Here is a 20,915-nt window from a genome sequence, read left to right on the forward strand (position 1 = left end):
GAATTATCAAAAAGTATTAATTTTCCACAACTGAAAGAAATGAGTCTTCAAATTGAAAGGCCCACGGAGCGGCCCATAAAGTGAATAAAAGCGCATCCACACCAAATTATGTATCACGATATTTGAGAACCCCAGAGATAAAGTCTAAAAAGCAGGTAGAGTAAAATGGTAAAAAAAAAAAAAAAAAAAGTGACAAAAGATAAGCAACTTTAGAACAATGAAATAGTGCCTTTAGAGCTCTGAGGGCAAACTATCTCCAACCTAGAATTCTATCTTATCTAAATTATGTCTACATAAACAATCAATCAAGTCAAAGGGCACAATAAAGACATTTCCATACATGTTATGTTCATAGTTTCCTACTGCTATTGTAAAAAACTATTATGAACTTCGTGGCTTAAAAGAACAGATTTTTTTTTTTCTCTTACAGTTCTGGAGGTTGGTAGTCTAAAATCAAGGTGTTGGCTGCATTCTGTCTGGAGGCATCGAGGAGAATCTGATTCCTTGCTTCTTCCAGCTTCTAGTGGCCACCCATATTCCTTGACTCACAGCCCCTTTCCCCATCTTCAAAGGTATCACTCCAACCTCTGGTTAGTTCTGTTGTCATGTCCCCATCTATGGACTCTGAGCCTCCTGCCTCCCTCTTATAAAGACCCTTATTTACATGGGGCTTACCTGGATAATCTCCCCACCTCAAAATCCTTAACTTAATGACATTTGCAAAGACCTTTTTACCATGTGAGGCAATATATTCACACATTCCAGGAACTAGGATATAGGCATCTTATTTAGCATGTTATACACACTCTCCAAGGTTACTTCCCATTCAACCTTTCTCCAGAAGCTACTGGAAGATATGCTCTACCACAATCAGACAATAAACTGATGTTAGCATAAAGTTAGGACGAGATGACCTCAAAATCCAGGCAAAGCCATGAAAAGAGGTCCAGAATTCAATCAGGTATCTTTTTTTTTTTAGCAACAAGGGTGTTATGGATAGAAAAATATGAAAACATCGCACTATTTTATCAAGTTCAAAGAGCCTAGGTTGAAAACTATAGTAAGAGACCCTTGACAAGTACTGCAGCAGTGAGGATGGAGACTGGAGACCTTTGCGAGTGGAAAGAAGGAATTCGTATAAATTGAATCCAAGGAACTGAACAAGAAAACCACTTCCCTCGTTGTTACAGCCACCAACACAGCAGCTACAAATGGGGCTCAGTGTCTCACGGTGTCACAAGCAAGAATCCATCATGCAACTTCACCCAGGTGATATAGCAGCCCCAGACACTGCGTGACATAATTGCTTCCTTGGTGGATAAATATCTTTTAACTTTGGGACTATTTAGAAATTAACTACAGAAACGGAAACAGGAAAAAAAAAAAAAAAAAGGCTGCTGAGCCTGGAAGGGCAGGACACCCTCACAAGGGAAGGAATATTTGAACAGTGCTTTGAGGTAAGTGAAGCACAGGTACACACGAGTGCTGGGTGAGGACAGGTGGACTGCGGAGGGCTGGCTAACAGACCAGCTTCTGCTAAGACACAAAAAGCACTGCGCATGTAAGGTACGTGAATAGCTTTCTGTTGGGCTGGCAACAAAGTGGGGGTGGAGGATGGATGGCAAGAAAACCAAAAGGAGAGGGCAACAATGTAACACAGAAGTGAGGTTCTTTTGGAGTAACACAACTTAGGTAGGAACCTCTGCTGGGCCCTCACTAGCTATGCAAATTTCTCAAACTTAATAAAGCCTCCATTAAGTCATTTGTAAAACATGAGAATGATAGTGCCTACCTCATGGGTTTGCTTTGAGAATTAAATGAAAATAATTTGGGGATTGCCCAGTCTGGAAGAGGCAGAAAGCAACAAAGAGTAAAATTACCCCAAAGTAACATTTCTCCAAAGCCTAATCACATAACCTGTCTTCCATTCCCTCTGTGATTTTTAAACCTGAGCTTTTCCCTCCTCCCGACCCCACCAGTTACTTTTCTTTGGTTCCAAGACTGAGAAACTCAGTTCCTGTAGGTCATCACTTTCTTTTTAAGGTTTTAAAAAAATATTTATTTGAGAGAGAGAGAGAGAGAAGCAGAAAGAGGGAGACAGAGGATCCAAAGCGGGCTCTGTGCTGACAGCAGAGAGCCGGATGTAGGGCTCAAACTCATGAACTGTGAGATCATGACCCGAGCCGAAGTCGGGCGCTTAACCAACTGAGGCACCCAGGGATCCCTAGATCATCACTTTCTAACAGAACTTTTTGTAGTGATGGAAATGTTCTCAGCCTGCACCATCCACTCTGTAGCCACTAGTGACATGTAGCTGTTGTGCATTTGAAATGGGGCTGGTGCAACTAAGGAGCATAATTTTTTTTTAGTTTATTTATTTTTGAGAGAGACAGAGAGAGTACAAGTGGGGGAGGGACAGAGAGAGCGAGGTAGAGAGAAAGAATCCCAAATAGGCTCCTTGCTGTCAGCACAGAGCCAACGCGGGGCTCCAACCCACAAACTGTGAGATGGTGACCTGAGCCAAAACCAAAAGTTGGACGCTTACCCGACTGAGCCACCCAGGTGCCCCTAAGGAGCAGAATTTTTAAAAAGAACATCTTCATTGAGATATATAATTCACATACCATTAAGTTCACACTTTCAAAGTATACAATCCAGTGGGTTTTTTTGGTATATTCACAAACAGGTGTCTTGATCAATAAGCACTTCTAATTCCAGAACTTTTAAATAATCTCAGAAAGCAAGCCCATACCCTTTTAGCAGTTACGCACCAGCCTCCTCCTCCTCTTCCAGCCCCTGGCAAATACTAATCTAGTTTCTGTCTCAATAGATTTGCCTATTCTGGACATTTCATATAGATGGAATCACACAATATGTGGTCTTTTGTGTCTGGCTTCTTTCACTTAGAGTGATGTTTTTGAGAGTCATCCTTATGGAAGCAGGTACCAATACCTCATTTCTTTTATGGCTGAATAATATTCCACCGTGCACAACTATCCCATGTTGTTTATCCATTCATCAGAAAATGGTCATTTGGGTTGTTTCCACCTTTTGGCTACTATGAACACTGATGTAGAAGTTTTTGTGTGAACAAATGTTTTCAGTTCTCTTGGGTATACATCTAGGAGTAGAATTGCTGGGTTCATTGGAAACTAACTTTTTGAGGAACAGGCAAGAATGTTTTACAGTGGTTGCACCACTTCCCACCAGCAATGTATACAGAGATCCAATTTCTCCACATCCTTGCTAACACTTATTATTATCTGTCTTTTTAATTGGAGCCACACATCCTAGTGTGTGTGAGGTGGTATCTCACTGTGGTTTTGATTTGCACGTCCCTAATGACTAATGATGCTAACAACCTTTTCAAATGTTTGTTGGCCATTTGTAGATCTTTAAGAAAATAGTCCATGGATTTTAAACTTTATTTAATTTTAGTTAACTTGAAATAACCACACTGGCTAACGTCTTTGACAGGTGGCAGGATTTAGCAGCTGGTCCCTTTATTCAAGGTCAAGCAGGACTGGCTAGGTGGCTGAAGGTCAATGCCAGCTTCTTGACTCACTGCAGATAGAATCAGGAGTGTGGCAGCAAGGAGAGAGGAAGGGGAAACTTGTGCCAACACCTGAAAGGAGGAGGTACTTGGCACAAAGCCTGGCACTGAGGAAGCTCTCAAAACTTACTGTTGATGATAAAAGCAACTTGTGTTTATGAGCACTTGTAAAGTGCTAGGAACCGTGCTTTATACCCACTGTCTCATTTAATCCTTATAACAATGCCATTAGGTAGATTCTACTGTCTCCATTTTACAAATGAGGGAGCAGTTTTAGATCAGGTAAGCAAGTTTTAGTAATTTTACTCACTATAAAATTCTCCATTCCATTTCAACCTTAGAAACTTCTTTTCTTTATGTAGTTTAATTATAGCAATGATCTTATACATCTCAACGAGGGAAGCTAAGTGTTATTTAGGATTCCACCATTATGCTCAGCATCTATGTACAATTCTATATGTACTAACCTACCTCAAAGGGACAGTATGAGAATTAGATGGGTTTTTTTGTTTTTTGGGTTTTTTTTGTTTTATTTATTTATTTATTTATTTATTTATTTATTTATTTATTTTTGGGACAGAGAGAGACAGAGCATGAACGGGGGAGGGGCAGAGAGAGAGAGGGAGACACAGAATCGGAAACAGGCTCCAGGCTCTGAGCCATCAGCCCAGAGCCCGACACGGGGCTCGAACTCACGGACCGCGAGATCGTGACCTGGCTGAAGTCGGACGCTTAACCGACTGCGCCACCCAGGCGCCCCAGTTTTTTGTTTTCTTGAGAGAGAGAGAGAGAGAGAGAGAGAGAGAGACTGATTCTCAAGTAGGCTCCACGCACAGTGTGGCGCTTGATGTGGGGCTCAATTCCACGGACCCCAGGATCATGACCTGAGCCAAAATCAAGAGTCGGACACTCAACCGACTGAGCCACCCAAGCGCCCCTAGATGGTTTTGAAGCAGCAAAATATTAGCACTAAATGAAAATATGAACTCCTCACTGTGCATTATGGGCTAGATTTTCTCTTTTCCAATGTATTCAGTTACTTCCTCCTCTTCTTTGAGTTGGTTCAACAACTATATATATATATATATATATATATGTATATATATATATATATATATAACATCAACTATGTGTCAGGTGCTGTCCTGGGTGTACAGATACAGCAATGAGTATGATAGCCATGAATCTTGACCTAATGAAGCTTAAAATATATATTAAAGAAATACATGGTTTTAAAAATACACAAGCTCCAATAAGTTTATGTCACACGAAGGCCTTGTTACAGTGTCTATTTCATAATGAACCTCATCCCAGTAGCATAAATACCCTTAAATGACACTCCCTGCCTACTAAGAAATTCAGAGTCTGGACATCATAGCCTTTAAAATGGCTCAAAATCCACGCATTTGGCAGAAGTTGTCTACACGAGTTGCTTCTTGGGAAATAGCACCCAGCTCCCAAGCACGGCCAGCTGCCAAGGAACAAGGGGATTAAAGCTTACCTCCAGCTCCACAGGGCTATCCCAGACTCTGGTGCATAAGAGGGGAGGACAACACAGCATGAGTCACCAGAGTATTTCTCTTGCCCAAAGGGTGGCGTGATCTCCCAAGCTTTCATCACCACCCACCTCTGACCCCCATTTCAGGTAGATAAAACAGAAATGATGAGGTTGTTCAGATGATTCGTGTGGGTGGCTATTGTGCTGACTGGGACAATAAGGCTGCAGAGCACTGTTCTCTTTTAAAGAGTTCACATTTTATTCTTTGCTATAAATAACAATTTAATTTTTGAAACACTGCATGGCCACACTATATTGTACAAAACAGTAAAGCTCAAATTCTCCTGTAAATGGGTTGCTTTTGGCAATGGACCTAAGTAGCCACACTGATGGCTGGCCTTTGCCTGACCCTCTCTCATTGTACCTCACCCCTGAGATGAGTAAGCAGGGCAAGACGTATGAATTAAGTTGAGTGGGAAAGCCTAAATGAGAGGTCTAACTCAATCATTTCCAGTTTCAAGCTATCTCCTGTGTCTCACCCAGCATCTCCTGCCAAAGTACTCAACCCAAATTTACTAAAAGAAGTCATGGACCAAACAAACTCACTAGTAATATAGCTCAGTATCATTTGGCCAAGTCATGTTCCTTAACTTAAAACAACCATGGAATCACAGATACAAAAACAATACCTTTGCCTGCTCTTGCTACTAGAACTAATGGAGACTGTGAGAAGGCTTTTCAAAAGCAATTATACTTCCTTCAGTGGTGTGGGTAGACAGAAAGACTCCAAGCATATCAGTAAGAACAAAATTAAAATTCAGTTCTTGTATTTCATAGGACACTGATGACCAATCAACTTAAAGGCAGAGAGCAAGTACAAATGAATATGATATTCCAACTAAGGATAGAAACAGTCATCTTTGGTTATGGGAAGGCTAACGAAAACTTGTCCCATAAACATTCTAAGATTACCCACAATATTTGGTACTTCTGTGCTCACCAACATCTTTGTGAAGTACAAGTGACTATAGTACTCCAGGTCAAGGATAAAAATTTTCCAGGGAAGATGGCACTATTTCAATGGCTTAAAGTACACCAAATGGCTCCCATGAATTCCTAAACTCAGTAGTGACAACGTGGGCTTTCTCTTGAGGATGTAAAAAGGTAGTAAGAACTGGGCAAAATGAAAACTATAAAAGCTAATTAAGTTAGGTTACACTAGAGTACAGGAAAACCAAGAACATATCAGTGCAGAATCAATGAGGGAATGTCACAGAATTGTTAAACAGGCTACCACAATTAACAAACATAGAAAGAAAGGACACAGTTGCATATTATTTTCATTCACAAGTCTGTAGTCCCTGACTTATAGTTTGACATCAGAGAGAAGAACAGGTTTGCAGAAATAAGAGGGTCAGGTGTAAAAGCAAAAAAAAACAAAAAACAAAAAAAAAAAGGTGTTTACCTATTGATTTCAGCTATTTGTAGTTCAGTAAAATGGGCAAGAAAACAGTACCAAGGCTTCAACTCAAGCAAGATCAGCAAACTTTTTGTGTAAAGGACCAGAAAGTAAATATTTTCGGCTTTACAGGCCATGTGGTCTCTGCTGCAACTACTCACCTCTGCCCTTGTAGTGTGAAAACGGCTACAGATGATATTTAAATGAATGGGCATGGCTGTATTCCAAAAAAACTTTATTTATAAAAACAGACAGTGGGTCAATTTGGCCCATGGGCCATAGTTTACGAAACCCTGATCTAAAGTTCCAGATCAGTGATTCTCTAACATTAGCGTACCTCAGAATCCCTTCCAGGGTTGTTAAAACAGACATTGCTGAGCTCTACCCCCAGAGCCTCATATCTGTAGGGTGGGGATGGGGCCTGAGAATCTGCATTTCTAACAAGTTCCCAGATGATACTGCTGCTAGTGGTCAGAATGAGGTCCACACTTTGAGAGCCACTGCTCTAGACCTTACTACTAAACAAGGAGTTCAATATTTTAAGTAGCTGCCACAGTTCCCATATGATTGTCCACAGACAATTGTTACTTACAGTAAGTTCCAAACTTCAAAGTTCAAATAAATTAAATAGTTGAAAGAGAATCAAGGGGAAACACACTAGTCAGGATTTTTTTTTTTCGGTGTAAACGTTGTCCCACCAGTAAAATACACATAATTCATTCTGAAATCTCTTTATTCAACATTTTCATGTAACATGTTCTAAGTCCTATAAAGAGTGAGAAGTATTAGGCTCTAGAAATCAAGGAAGAAAATATAACAAGTATTAAAGACAAAGGTAGATGATTCTTGGAAAATCAAAGAAAATTCAACACAACCCATTTCTAATTAGAAGTTCTTCATCTCAGTAAAATTAAAGTAAGAATATATGCAAGGCAGCTTAAGAGTTTTGAAGAATTGTGTTATGTTCATAAGAATCTAATGAGATAATACAGCCTTTATTATCCTTTCTTAAAAAATATTCACTTATTTATTTTGAGAGGGAGAGTGACAGATCGAGCAGGTGCGGGGCAGAGAGAGCAGGAGAGAGAGATTCCCAAGCAGGCTCCATGCTGTCAGCATGGAGCCCAACCTGGGGTTCGATCTCATGAATCATGAGATCATGCCCTGAGCTGAAATCAAGAGGATGCTTGTTCGACTGAGCCACCCATGTGCCCCCTTTACTATCCTTCTTTTACAAGATCAAGAAACTGAAGAAAACAAAGTGGTAATCTGTCACCATTATTTTAAAAAATTCTTAAAATACTATTTTTTCTTGGTAAGTTTTAAGCCACATTTATCAAATCCAATTTATACATATCTTTTCAGGACTTTGTCTATGAATGTGTGTTCATGGGGAAAAATATTATTCCAATATGTTCAAGTCCATATTCACGTTCATGGGCTTAATTCTGAAGCCACTTCTGCAAGTCTAACCAAGAAGCCTGAACTTGAATGAGATGGCAATTTAAAGCACACTCGACCTTAAAAATAAATAAATAAATAAAATAAAACACACTCAACCTTTAGTGCAAGTGGGTCATAGATTATGGAAGTACAATGATCCTTTCCAGCAGTACAACAGAAACACTCAGCAATGGGAGAAATACTATTAATGGAGATAATCCAAAAAGTAGAGCAGCAAGCCTAGCATCTCCCTCTCCAGATACCCGGGCTCTTTATGCAATGATGATAATGAAAATGTATTCATTTGAATAGATATTTACACAAATCAGTTTCACATCCATTATAAGAGCAAAATGTTTAGAAAAAAGAAGGAAGGAAAGAAAGAAGCATAACCCACAATGCATATGGTCAGTAGAGAGGTTTTTTTCATCCCTATTAGCATGCTTTTAAAAGTATGATATACGTTGATTATAATGTGAGATAATTACGTTCTCACTCGAACCTGTGATCTGAATACTCCAGTAACAATTTTTTTTAATTTATATGAAACATAATTAAAGAAAGCCCTCGGTGAAAACGCCTTCTTGTTTATTTTACAAGCATCTAATTATTTTACAAGTGGCTAAATTAAAGAAAAACATATTTATCAAAAGGATCATTTCCAATTCAATGCCATGTATTACTGCTGGGACAAACACCCAGTTAAGATGATACTAAACCTAAGAAGACCAGTAATTATTCTATCTAAATAAAAGCAGACCATTCTGGTTTTTAGATAATGGCTCAGATGGAAGTCAGCAAAAACTTCAAACCTAAATAAAGCAATATAAGTAATACTGTCCATGGATTATAATAGGAAAAGGTGCCTTCTACTGTCCTCTGAAGCCAACCAAGAGAAGTATTTTAATTGAAGGAAGTGGTCTAAACAGTTTCCAATGTGGTCATTCTTCTGCCTGACAATGTAATGTGACCTAGTGCATGAAGTGCTGCTCTGTAAATGTAGGTAATTTAGTCAGCGCTCAATTGTATCAGAGACTGCACCTTTAGGATCTTTCTACCTCATTTTACTCGCTGCTAAAATGTGGACACTGCTGCCATCATAGAATTTCGGGAAGTTACATAAAAGAACACTATAATATTCATTAGTCCTACATATGGCTGTTTACTAAACATATATGCTGGGATTTTCCTTATCTCGGTTCTGAAATTTCAAATTATGAACAATTAATTCAGGTGTCAAATGCCCAAATGCAAAGACAAAAGCTGTGATACAAAATTTCCTCTTTTACCATAATCTTTGGAGCTTTCCACAGCACTGCAAAATTATAATCTAGAACAGTCTTGCAAACAAATTATGAAAAGTTCTAAGCTCAAAGAACACTATCTTTCCTAACTACATAAGAGGCAATGACAGGTTTTTTTTAAACCACAAAGCACATTAAATGTATGTACTCTAGTGTATGTCTACTACCACAATATATATTGAATAAAATGGATTTCAAACACAAAATAGAACTTGAAGTTTTGTTTACATCACACACACACACACACACACATACACACACACACACACAAATCCCAAACAATGACTCTATCAGGGGTTCTTCGTGAAGTCATAAAATATACATTGATGGTACATCACTACTCTCTAATTAGGAATGGAGATTTAGCTAGTGATTTTCCCTCTAACTTTATTAAACTAGTATTTTAAGTAACCTTTCACTTCTGAAAAATTCTAGTACATTCTCAGCTCTATTTTCATCCAGTCTATAGGCAATAAGCAAGAATGAAGGAAATAATTTTTTTCAGGAACTCCACATTTATATTGCCTCCGGTCAGACAATCTTAAAATAATTTTGATGGGTTTCTTCCCTTTAACCTAGGATTTAAAAAAGAATCCAAAAGCACTAAAAAAAATAGTAATAAAAATAAATTTAAAACCCACAAAAAAGTAAATGTATAGCATTTCCCCATTTAATAGTGAAAATGGTTCAGCAAAGCAGCCTCAATATCTTTCCATTTTTCAGAAACAACCTACTTATTATGGGGCTACTGAGACCACTGAAATAATATCCCAACCTTGAGGATAAATAAGAATAGGAACTGGACAAGAAGCTCCAGTTTCATTTTTAATCTACAACAGGATCAGCCCAAGAGCTAAACCTAACCACCTATGTTTGTAAATAAAGGTTTATTGGAACACAGCCACACTCATTTGTTTTCATATGACTGTCTTCATGCTACAATGGTAGAGTTGAATAGCTGTGACAGATGCTGTATGGCTCACAAAACCTAAAATATTTACTATCTGGTAGTTTACAGATAGTTTGCCAACTCTTGGCCTACAATATCTAAAATTGATGAAAATTAGTATACATAGGTCTATGAGATAAAAGGTTAACCAATAACGCATAAAATTTACTTTTTATTTATGTTACAGTGTATTGAACAGACTCTATGGGCAAACTCTGATGGTACTCACCTGATTAAAAAGCATTCTAACACTCATACACCGCTGTTGGGAATGCAAAATACTGCGGCTGCTTTGGAAAGTAGTCTGGCAGTTCCTCAAAATGTTAAACACAGAGTTACCATTTGACCTAGCAATTCCACTCCTACATATATACCCAAGAGAAATAAAAATATATGTCCACACAAAAACTTGTACATCAGTGTCCACAGCAGGATTATTTATGATAGCCAAAGGGGGAAAACCACCCAAATGGCCCATCAGCTGATGTATGGATCAATACAATGTGGTATATCCACATAATGGAATATTAACGGGCCTTAAAAATGAAGTACTCATGTATCTACAATATGGATGAACTTTGAAAACACTATGCTTAGACCAAGAAGCAATCACAAAAGACCACATACAGTAGGATTCCATTTATATGAAATGTCCAGAACAGGCACTTCTATAGAGATAGAAGGTAGATTGGTTGTTACCTAGGGCTAGGGATGCATGGGGTTGAAAGCTAACATATACAGGGTTTCTTTTCTTGGTGATGAAAATGGCTGAAAGTTTCTTGTGGTGATGGTTGCACAACTCTGTGAATATACTAAAACGCATTGAATTGTACACTTTAAATTGGTAAATTGTATGGTATGTGAATTATATCTCAATAAAGCTGTTACCAAAAAATGCATTCTAGGGGCGCCTGGGTGGCGCAGTCGGTTAGGCGTCCAACTTCAGCCAGGTCACGATCTTGCGGTCCGTGAGTTCGAGCCCCGCGTCGGGCTCTGGGCTGATGGCTCAGAGCCTGGAGCCTGTTTCCGATTCTGTGTCTCCCTCTCTCTCTGCCCCTCCCCCGTTCATGCTCTGTCTCTCTCTGTCCCAAAAATAAATAAACATTGAAAAAAAAATTTAAAAAAAAAAAAAATGCATTCTATTAATCTGCTGAAACATCTAAAATCAGAATGTTAGTCTTTTTTTCTTTTATTTAAAAAAATGCTTATTTATTTATTTTGAGAAAGAGAGAGAGCATGTGCGCACATGTGGGAGAGAGAGAGGGAGACAGAGAATCCCAAGCAGGCTCCATGCTGTCAGCGCAGAGTGCAATGTGGGGCTCAATCCAGGTAAAGTTACTGATCTCCCTCTTCCTCAGTTTCCTCATCTGTAAAAGGAGAGAGGGTGATTGCCTCAAAGGGAAGGGTTGTGGCCAAGGTTAAATTAGAAAAACATCAAGAATTTAACACCAGGTCCAGCATATAATGAACACTCAAGCCATAGAATTTGAGACCAAAAAAAAAAAAAAAAAAAAAAAAAGTTGGGGGGGGGGAATTCCTAAAGTTGTCCCTAAAAGCTCTAACCAAATGCTTATTGTTTGAATTTCTTAAAATTCAGGTTACCTGTGTCACTCAACTAAAATAGTAACTGTGAACCCAAAACTGCTCTTAAAAAATAAGGTTATTTTAAAAAATAGGATAAACCTTTTTCTAAGTTTCATAAGATTTAATTTTCTCTACCTGTATTCCTCTACTCCTTGTGCTAAATGAGGAAATGGGCATAAAAAGATGACATGAGTTACCCAAGAGACTAATAAATCATTCAAGCCTTACCCCTGCTTGTAATGGTGTCTCCAACTTTTACTACTAGATGGTCCCAGTTTCTGGATTGCTCACTTAACGCTCACTCCTTCAATAACTGAGTACTTACTATGTGTCAGTTACCAAGTTATGCTGAGGATACTAGGTGAATAGTCAGATGCAGCCCTGCCTTTAACAGGTCTTCATGTCGAGTTATATTACACTTGAACTATTTGTCAACTTCTCCCATTGACAGAACTCCTTGAGGCCAGAGAACTCAAGTACTTGATGAACAATGGGGCACCTGGCTGGCTCAATGAGTGGGGCATACAACTCTTGATCCAGGGTCATGAGTTTGAGCCCCACATTGGGGGTAGAGTTTACTTTAAAAAAATTAGAAATATTTTTTAAAATTATAATGGCAATTAAAATAACAATACCTACCCTTTAGTCATTTTACCCAGATCATGTTATTTACTCCTCACTAATCCTGCAAGGCATATACTATCACCCTCATTTTACAGATAAAGAACTGAGAGTCAGAGAGGTTAACTAACTTGGCCAGGGCCACACAGCTAGAAACGAATGTATAAATGAACAAATGAATAAACTGTTAGCACCACTAACAATTTTATACACGTGATAGGAAAGAATGTTCATTTCACCATATTATTTATGTAATTGAGCCTGTGTTTAGCACTGAGAAAGTGCACATTTGGAAATTGTTGAAACTTATCTACATAGCTGCCAAAAGTAATTTGAGTATCTCAGAGACATTCTAGAAATAAAAAATACTTATGCTGCACTTTACAATCACTAATCCATGCAAATAGCTTGTGAAGTGGCTATCATTCTTTCTATAAATAAGGAGAAAATGGCCACACTGTGCCCAAAGGCTACCAGATCATATCTTAGGGGGCTGTCTCACAAAGCTACAAAACAATGTTGATCCATATGTTTGGGGGAAAGTACATACCAAGGGTAAGCAAAAAGGCTGAAAATCTATGTTTCCTAAAAACACAAATTAGATTCCATAAAATAGCAGTGGTATGATGGTAATCTGCACATCTTAGCAGGGTTAGAGATCTCATAATTGAATTAATAACATCAAGAGTATCTTAATACAACATTAGAATCTGCATATAGCTAGGCAGTAATACTTCCATCCTAGACTTAAATACACCAAGATACTCTAAACTCAGGGTTAAAATTAAAAGCCTGAAATAGAGACTCAACATAGTATAGTTTGGATATTATTAAACTACACAGAGAACACAATCATCATTCCAAACTGTAAATGATTCAAATATTCAAAACAGTGGCAACAAAGCAAAAAAAAAAAGTGTATTAAAAGAAATAAAAAAGACTGGAATGCTACAATGAAATAATGTGCACTTTCATAGAAAAAAATGGGCTTAAGTACAATAAAGGAATCATTTCTTACTGTGAATGGATGTGGACAACTAAAAGAAAAGCCAATGAACAAATGTAGTTGGGGAGGGGTGGGGGGAGGGATGTGAAAGAAGAGGAGACTACTACACTCATTCAATGGGGACCCAAAACCTTGAGACAAGGAAGGATGCATGTAGTTCCTGTGGGGGAGGGATTTAAGAAAATGAGAATGGTTTGACTACTGTTAAGAACTTAAAGTAAATTTAAAGTATCTAAAATTTACCATATCATTTCATTAAAGGCTTCCATTTAATTGACAGTTATGCACCAAGCAGAGGAATGAAAAGTACCCAATCTTAGGAAAACCAAATGGTTTTACCTTAAAGCCAGCCATCAAAATCTGCAACACACAATTATAATGAAAAAGAAACCTGTTCCTTCTTCTTTTTACCCTAAATACATTGGCGTAGAGATAGATTCACAGAGAAATAGTATATTACCAACATGCACAGAAATGAGGCCAGACCTTGCTTTCCAGTTACACCATGAATTGATATTGAACATTATATTCATTTTGATAAATGCTTTAAATTGTCTGTTATAAACAAGCCTTCTTTTTAATCTTCTACCACAGTGTTGGCATTTTACATTATTGATCCTCCCCACTTTAAAACTTCTGTGATGTCCAGCTATCCTGACTCTTGTAGCTCTGTGAGTTTTAGAGCAACCCACAGCTCCCTAGTTCAGTTACCTGTGAAGAACTCATTCACTCAGTTTTACTTCCCACACCTTCACATTCCAGACCTCTCAACCAAACTCCAGGCCAGCATTTCCAGCAATGTCTACTTAGAAATGGCTTGCACTCAACTCAAAGCTACAGTACCAATCCATACCATGGAATACGGGGCAGCAGTTTAAGGGGAGACAGAGTTCGACAGAGACATAGATGGATACGGAAAGGTCAGCAGAGACAGTATTTTTCTACGGAAAATTAGTATTTCAGCATAGTGTGCAAATATGATCCCATTCAGGTTTTTTTTTAAGTTTATTTATTTATTTTGAGAGAGAGTGAGAGCAAGAGAGAGCAGGGGAGGGGCAGAGAGAGAAGGAGAGAGAGAATCCTAAGGAGGCCCCGCACCAATGCACGGCTTGAACTCACAAACTGTGAAATCATGATCTGAGCTGAAACCAAAGAGTCGCAAGATTAACTGACTGAGCCACCCAGGTGCCCCATCCGATTCAGTTTTTTAAACAAAACCTTCCAGAAAGATGTACAAGAACTGGACAATGGTTACCTCTGGAGAATGGGGTTATGGATGGTGGGAGAGTGGATGGAGAGAGGCTTATTTACCTTTGCACAGTCTATATCTTAAAATTAATTTTATAATTTATTTTATAAGACTAGTTGCTTTATAAAGAGAAAGTAATAGAAAATTATTACATCTCAACATTGCAAATACATATTAACTTCCATTAAGTCAAACTGGCTTCGGACACTAAATCCTCCTGGTATAGAAAGACAGAGAGATTCTCCCTGTACTGACTTGGGGCTCTATGACCAATCATACCATAATATTATAATGGCCATCAGGGTAATTACATTTTACTCAGTTGAAAGAGCAGATACCAAGACACTGGGTGGCCCCTGGAGAGAAAGAAAAGAGAGCAGATCCTAGCACCTTGAACCCTGTAGCATGAATTCAGAGCCATAGGTGGTGGCTTTAGAATCTGCACTGTCAGTTGCAACTAAAACATAAAACCAAAAATGCCCGAGCTGCACACCCCCTCGGCTTGTTGGCCGGGGTCAGGTACCTGCTGTGCAGCGGTAACTCAGTCACTTGACTAGACACTGACAACCCAGCAGCTGCGGTTCAGTATATGTTTTTCAGAGTCCGTGAGAACTGATCTCAGGATTTTTAGCACAGGATACAGGAATAACCACCCCGTGGTAACCACCCCACCCTCACTCCCAACAAACACCTATCTCTGAAACCTCATTACTTCTGGTGTGGCAAGTTAGAGGAGGACTTAACCAACTATTCTGGTTGTTGGAGCAAGGCAATTGAAAGGAAAAACTTGGAAGAGTAAAAGGGGTAGAGGAAGTTCCAAAACAAATTATATTTTGGATGGATGGGCAAGATTCTGTATTTCCATTTCTAAAGAATGTGTACACTTATCAGTTTGGTGACAAACACCAATATTGCGTTAAAGAGAAAGACAAAAAGTAAAAATAGATAAAACAATGAATGGTAGTATGGAACCTCTAATAAAGAGATAAGAAGTATAACTAGAAATTTGAACGATTAAAATTTGCCATAAATAGGAGTGCCTGGGTGGCTCCGTCGGTTGAGCATCCAACTCTTGATTTTGGCTCACGTCACGATCTCAGGGTTTTTGAGTTTGAACCCCGCGTTAGGCTCTGTGCTGACAGTGTGGAGCCTGCTTGGGATTCTCTGTCTCCCCTTTCTCTCCACCCCTCCCTCTCTCTCTAAAAATAAATAAACTTTAAAAAATAAAATAAATTTTTAAAATCTGCCATAAATAAAGTCTGAAAATGAAGGCCTGGGCCTTCCTTGAAAGAAACCCAATGCAGCATTTTTCACAACTGGAATCAGCAGCAGAATGCCACATGAAATGAATGGACTTTAGAACCAGTTGGAATTGCATGTGATCTGGGGCAAGTTACCCCTCTCTGAATCTCAGTGTTTTCTGTAAAACAGGTATAATCAGAGGAGATAATATATGTAAAATGCCTAACATTAGAAGAAATAAATGTCAATACCCCTCATGAAGTAAGCATGAGGGGTATAAAAAATTTTTTTTGTTTTTACTTTGAAACAAGCTTATGTCAAAGTTCTTTTAAACGGTGCTTCTGGCAAATTTAAAATGTGAAAACATTTGCAAAAATGCAGTAACTCAAGAACAATCTCAGAAAGTAAGGCACACTTGCTTCTTTTATTTACTGGTCAGAGCTACAACTGGAGATGGTAAAAGAATTTTCAATTTAAAAGAAATATCCAGGAACACAATTTAAGGGCACATTAGAGAGACAGTTTGTCCGGTGAAACCGTTGCAGATCCAAGGTGAAAATGGAGGGAGGAGTGAGCTGTGCATGTCAAGGACACAGAAGCATGTCAGAGTCGTGGAAGGTAAGGGAGACACAGGAAGTATTTATACAGACAATGTGCAAGTGACACTTCAGAAACTCCAAGTCCTAAGACAGTCTGTAAAAAGTGGACATGAGGAGACTCTGAGAAAGTTGTTCACACACAGAAAAGCCAATGAGTAGCTCAGTTCCCTCTAAAATGGTCCCAGAAGCAAACTCCATCATCAGAAATCAACACTGCTTACCTACTCCCAAAAAGGCCTGCCATGTGCAGGAATCCACCACCGTGTTTAACAGGTTTTTCTTCTATGGAACTCCGGTTAAACCCCCTTGGCTTGACTCTTTCTGGGCCACCAGCAGGCTAGCTGGCGACTGTGTTTCTTATACCTCATGTGATTGTCACTCGGATCAACCCCTTCTTTCATGAAACATCTACTCATTTCTGGAAAATTCCTGGTTTCTTCAGGCTCACACTTTCCCAAACATTAAAAACTAATTTGCCTATAATGACTGGATAAAATTTCCCAGAAAGATGTTCCAACATATTGTAATGTTCCCCTTTGTGGGTACTGGAAACCATTATCAGTGGGCCAATCAATATATGCGAAAGCCATAGTAATTAGTAAAAATAGTAAAGCTGAGTTTTTCTTCGTGTTAAATTATATACCTTACAAATTATTAACCCAGCATTTACATAAAGGCTGCATTTAACTCAATTCTCTGGTAAACAGTGTTACTGGGATGTCAAGTATGGAATTTAAACTATATAAGCAACATAACCATACTCTTTTAATAGAGTATATGTGCAAACACAATCTGTACTAAACTGATAAATCTCTTAATATTAAATTAAGTCACTCTAGTGGACAGCCATCATCAACTGCTATTGAAGCAATCCCCATTCCGGGTTGTTCCAAACATCAGTCACTATGTTAGCATTACACAGATGAGCATCATAAATCAATGCGAATCTTAAAAGACCCAAGAAATCAAAGCCAAACACAGGCTGAAACAAAATTCTTACACAACAAGACTCAGAAACACAGCATAGAGAAGATAAAACTCATATTAGGGTCTCTTGGCTTCAATACCTCCCCAAAAAACATTCTACATTTCAAAACCTGTAAGCCTCTGAAAAGCCAGTCCCAAAATATTACATACATAACCTAAGTTTTAAACCAATGACTCAATCGTAACTGCGTATCAGAACCACTTAGAGAGCTCCCAAAAAATACCAATGTCCAGCACCCACCCCCAGAGATTCTGATTTTATTGCTCTGACACAGGGCCCTGGCATTGATCTTTTTTAAAAGCTCCCCTGGTGATTCTAATATGCAGCCAGGTGGAGATCCACTGCTTTAAACGAATACAGCCTTTTGGGACAATAATTGCTCTGAGGTTGATAAACATGCTTTTTGCCTTTTAATGAGATTTTATTAAAACTACTCAACTCATTCCATAGTCAATGAGCAACTGTTACATTGCAGGCACTGTGTTAAGTAATGGAGAAAGATATATATGTTCCCTGCTCTCAAGAAGTTCCTTGTTAACTAGGTAGAGAGACTCATAAATAAGAAACTGTAATTAAATATGATAAGTGTTCTCAAGGTACAAGCAAATTCAGCATGCTTCACAAACTTCCATGTCATCCCTGAGCAGGGGGTCACGCTGCATCATTTCAATTTTAGTATGTGTCCTACCGAAGCAGGAAAGTCAGAAGTTACAGGTTACTAAGAACCCTAAAAATAAGGGTAAATATTCACCCTCCACAAGGTGAAAACGGTGTGCATTTTGCTATTCTCTTTCACAGAAACTGCTGTACCATGAAGGTAGGTATTTCTGTGTTTTAATCTGGATGAATCTTCTTAAAATTTCCTTCATGGAATATTACTGATTGTACACTTATCTCTAAAACTCTACATTTGCAAAAGATGCAGTGAATAATCATGACATAAAAATTAGCCAACTTCCTGCATTTGCATAAAAACCTTTCTTTTCCACTAATTGATATATCTTACTAAGACAAGAAGTTTTGGGGCTATGATAAGGTCCCATAATTGGTGATGCAATTTGTTTTAGTCACTTGAAAGATGTTACACAGGAAAATGTTATGGAAACAATAGGCATTCAAAGGAGCTTTTGTAAGACTTTCAAAAACAAGGAACACAAGGGGAAAGAGTTTAATTTTTTAAAAAACGATATGCCATCCTCCCAATATTCATAATGAATCAGGCACATGATTCCCTCCAAGACAGTGGATGAGTGAGTGGATAAGAAGTGAGGTAGGGGAGTGAGTGGGTGCTCAATTGATCTTGAAAATTGAAATCCATTTTAAAGTATCTCAGTGGAAATTTAAACCTATTAAGACCTAAGGTCAAAAACAATTCGTGATACTAATTTGGGATAAAAGAAAATCACAATTCTAGAGAACCTGGATAGAAATCAACAAAAAGGCTTCCACTACAAGTGAACAGCTTCAAGACCTTTCTGTGTAAATCTGGAGTTGAACAAATTCTAAGTTAAAATGTATGCTGTCAAGGTCCCTGCAAGAAAATCTCAAGTGAATTTCAATTTCCAGATCAATATATGCTGAGACAATTTACCGGAGAAACCTTCAACCTTTACACAGGGTGAGGAACATTATCATTACATTCTTTACCATGAAGGCTACCTTGAATTCATTATTTCACGAAATGGCATATTATAAATGGCACTGACCAAGTCCGATTTTGTAGGCTATGAATGAGATTTCACGTTCACAATCGTTAAGGTAGCCACAGCGTGCCTATCACCTCAGAATTAGCTTGCTCTCCCTCCTTATGCAGTTCTGAAGCAACAGAAAAGATGAATTTAGTTCTACCAGAGGTGTTTCCTGAAAACATTCTATCAGTTATAAGCCAGCAGAATACTGATTGTGCTAATGTGATGCTGACCACTTCTTTTTGATACCTAAAGAGATCACATCATCAGTCTTCCAGACCTTAAGGAATCAGAACTGGTTACTATCATTGATCCAATGACGGTTACATTCCGTCATCACAATATAATTAACATTTTAATTTCACATATTCCAATTATGACTTTGCTGGCTCATTTAAAGCAAATGTAACTAAGACACAACAAATATCACTCACCCACACAGTCGTTTGGGAGCTTTTGGGAAACACCTAATTTACCTCACCTGGGTGCTAAGAATGAAGCAACCAAGGAGATTTTTTTTTTTAACGTATTTGTCTCTATGGAACGGTGCTATCCACATACGCCTATGGAAATGTATGAAATGTATGAAATGTATGAAATATATGAAATGTAGCTAGTCCAACTGAGAAACTGAATTTTGAATTTTATTTAATTTTAATTAATTACAATTTAAATTTAGAAAGAGATATCGATTAGGTTATTAGAAAACTTTTAGATATGTTTGAGAAAACTTGGGTGTGTGAATCTACTTTTACAAATGCAAATGTCATGAAATCTAATACAGATCAAGCATTTCCGATGAAAATTTAGCTTAGTGTCAGAGCTGAGATGTGTTGTTAGTGTAAAACACACACTGGATTCCAAAGACTGAGCACAAAAGAAAGAAAGGATGTAAAATATCTCATAAATAATTTCTACACTGAATACGTGTTGAAGTGCTAACAGTTTTGGGTCTACTGGCTTAAATAAAATATTTTATTAAAACCGACTGCACCTATTTGCTTTTAATTTTTTTAATGCGGCTATTGCAAAATTTACATATGTAAAATTTTTGTCTATAAAATTACATATGTGCCTTGCATTATATATCTTTTGGACAGCGCTGCTCTCGAGCACTTCCACAAACACTTTACCAGGGCGCATTTGGATATCCTTCTTCTAGTAGACAGGCTGGTCATGTAACAATAGGGGCAAGGAGTAACATGTCCTTGTACCAATTGGGTCTGAGGAAAGTGTGTAGCCAGCTCTACCCATAATTTCACCATGTGAGGCAACACTGTAATACCTCAACATAGAAGAAAAAAAAATGAGTTATCAGCACTTAAACAAATTGAAATCCAGTACTGCAGACAACTTAAAAGGGATACAGTACAACTGCTCTAAGGTCTTGGTTTCATTTCCCAACTGCGGACCTTAAAGTAGACAATAAAGCACCGCTTCCAAAAAGAGGTAAAATATTTCAACGGTAGCTACCCAGCAATCCTTCATAAAGGAGCAAAAATTGCTCTTAAATCTGATCTCAACTTCTAAAGGCACAGAATACACGCTGAACTAGGAAATCAACTTCAGATCGCCAGCCTTTGCCTCACAAACAAATTAGCAGGATTGTGCACTTGGAATACTGTTTGACAAGAATGAAAAGGAAACTATTCAAAACAGATTTAAGGAATGGACAATTAGATGAGGAACTGCAGATTTAATTCTCCATCAGCACTGTGATTAATCTGATTCC

At 38.2% G+C, this 20,915-nt stretch overlaps 1 protein-coding gene across 19 annotated transcripts in view; it reads right to left on the reverse strand.

Moving 5' to 3' along the window:
- CASK (calcium/calmodulin dependent serine protein kinase) overlaps positions 1–20,915 on the reverse strand; it is a 358,135-nt gene that overhangs the window by 335,912 nt on the left and 1,308 nt on the right. The gene's annotated exons all lie outside the window — the stretch shown is intronic.

This window comes from Leopardus geoffroyi, chromosome X, assembly GCF_018350155.1.
Source record: "Leopardus geoffroyi isolate Oge1 chromosome X, O.geoffroyi_Oge1_pat1.0, whole genome shotgun sequence".
Lineage (NCBI taxonomy): Eukaryota > Metazoa > Chordata > Mammalia > Carnivora > Felidae > Leopardus > Leopardus geoffroyi.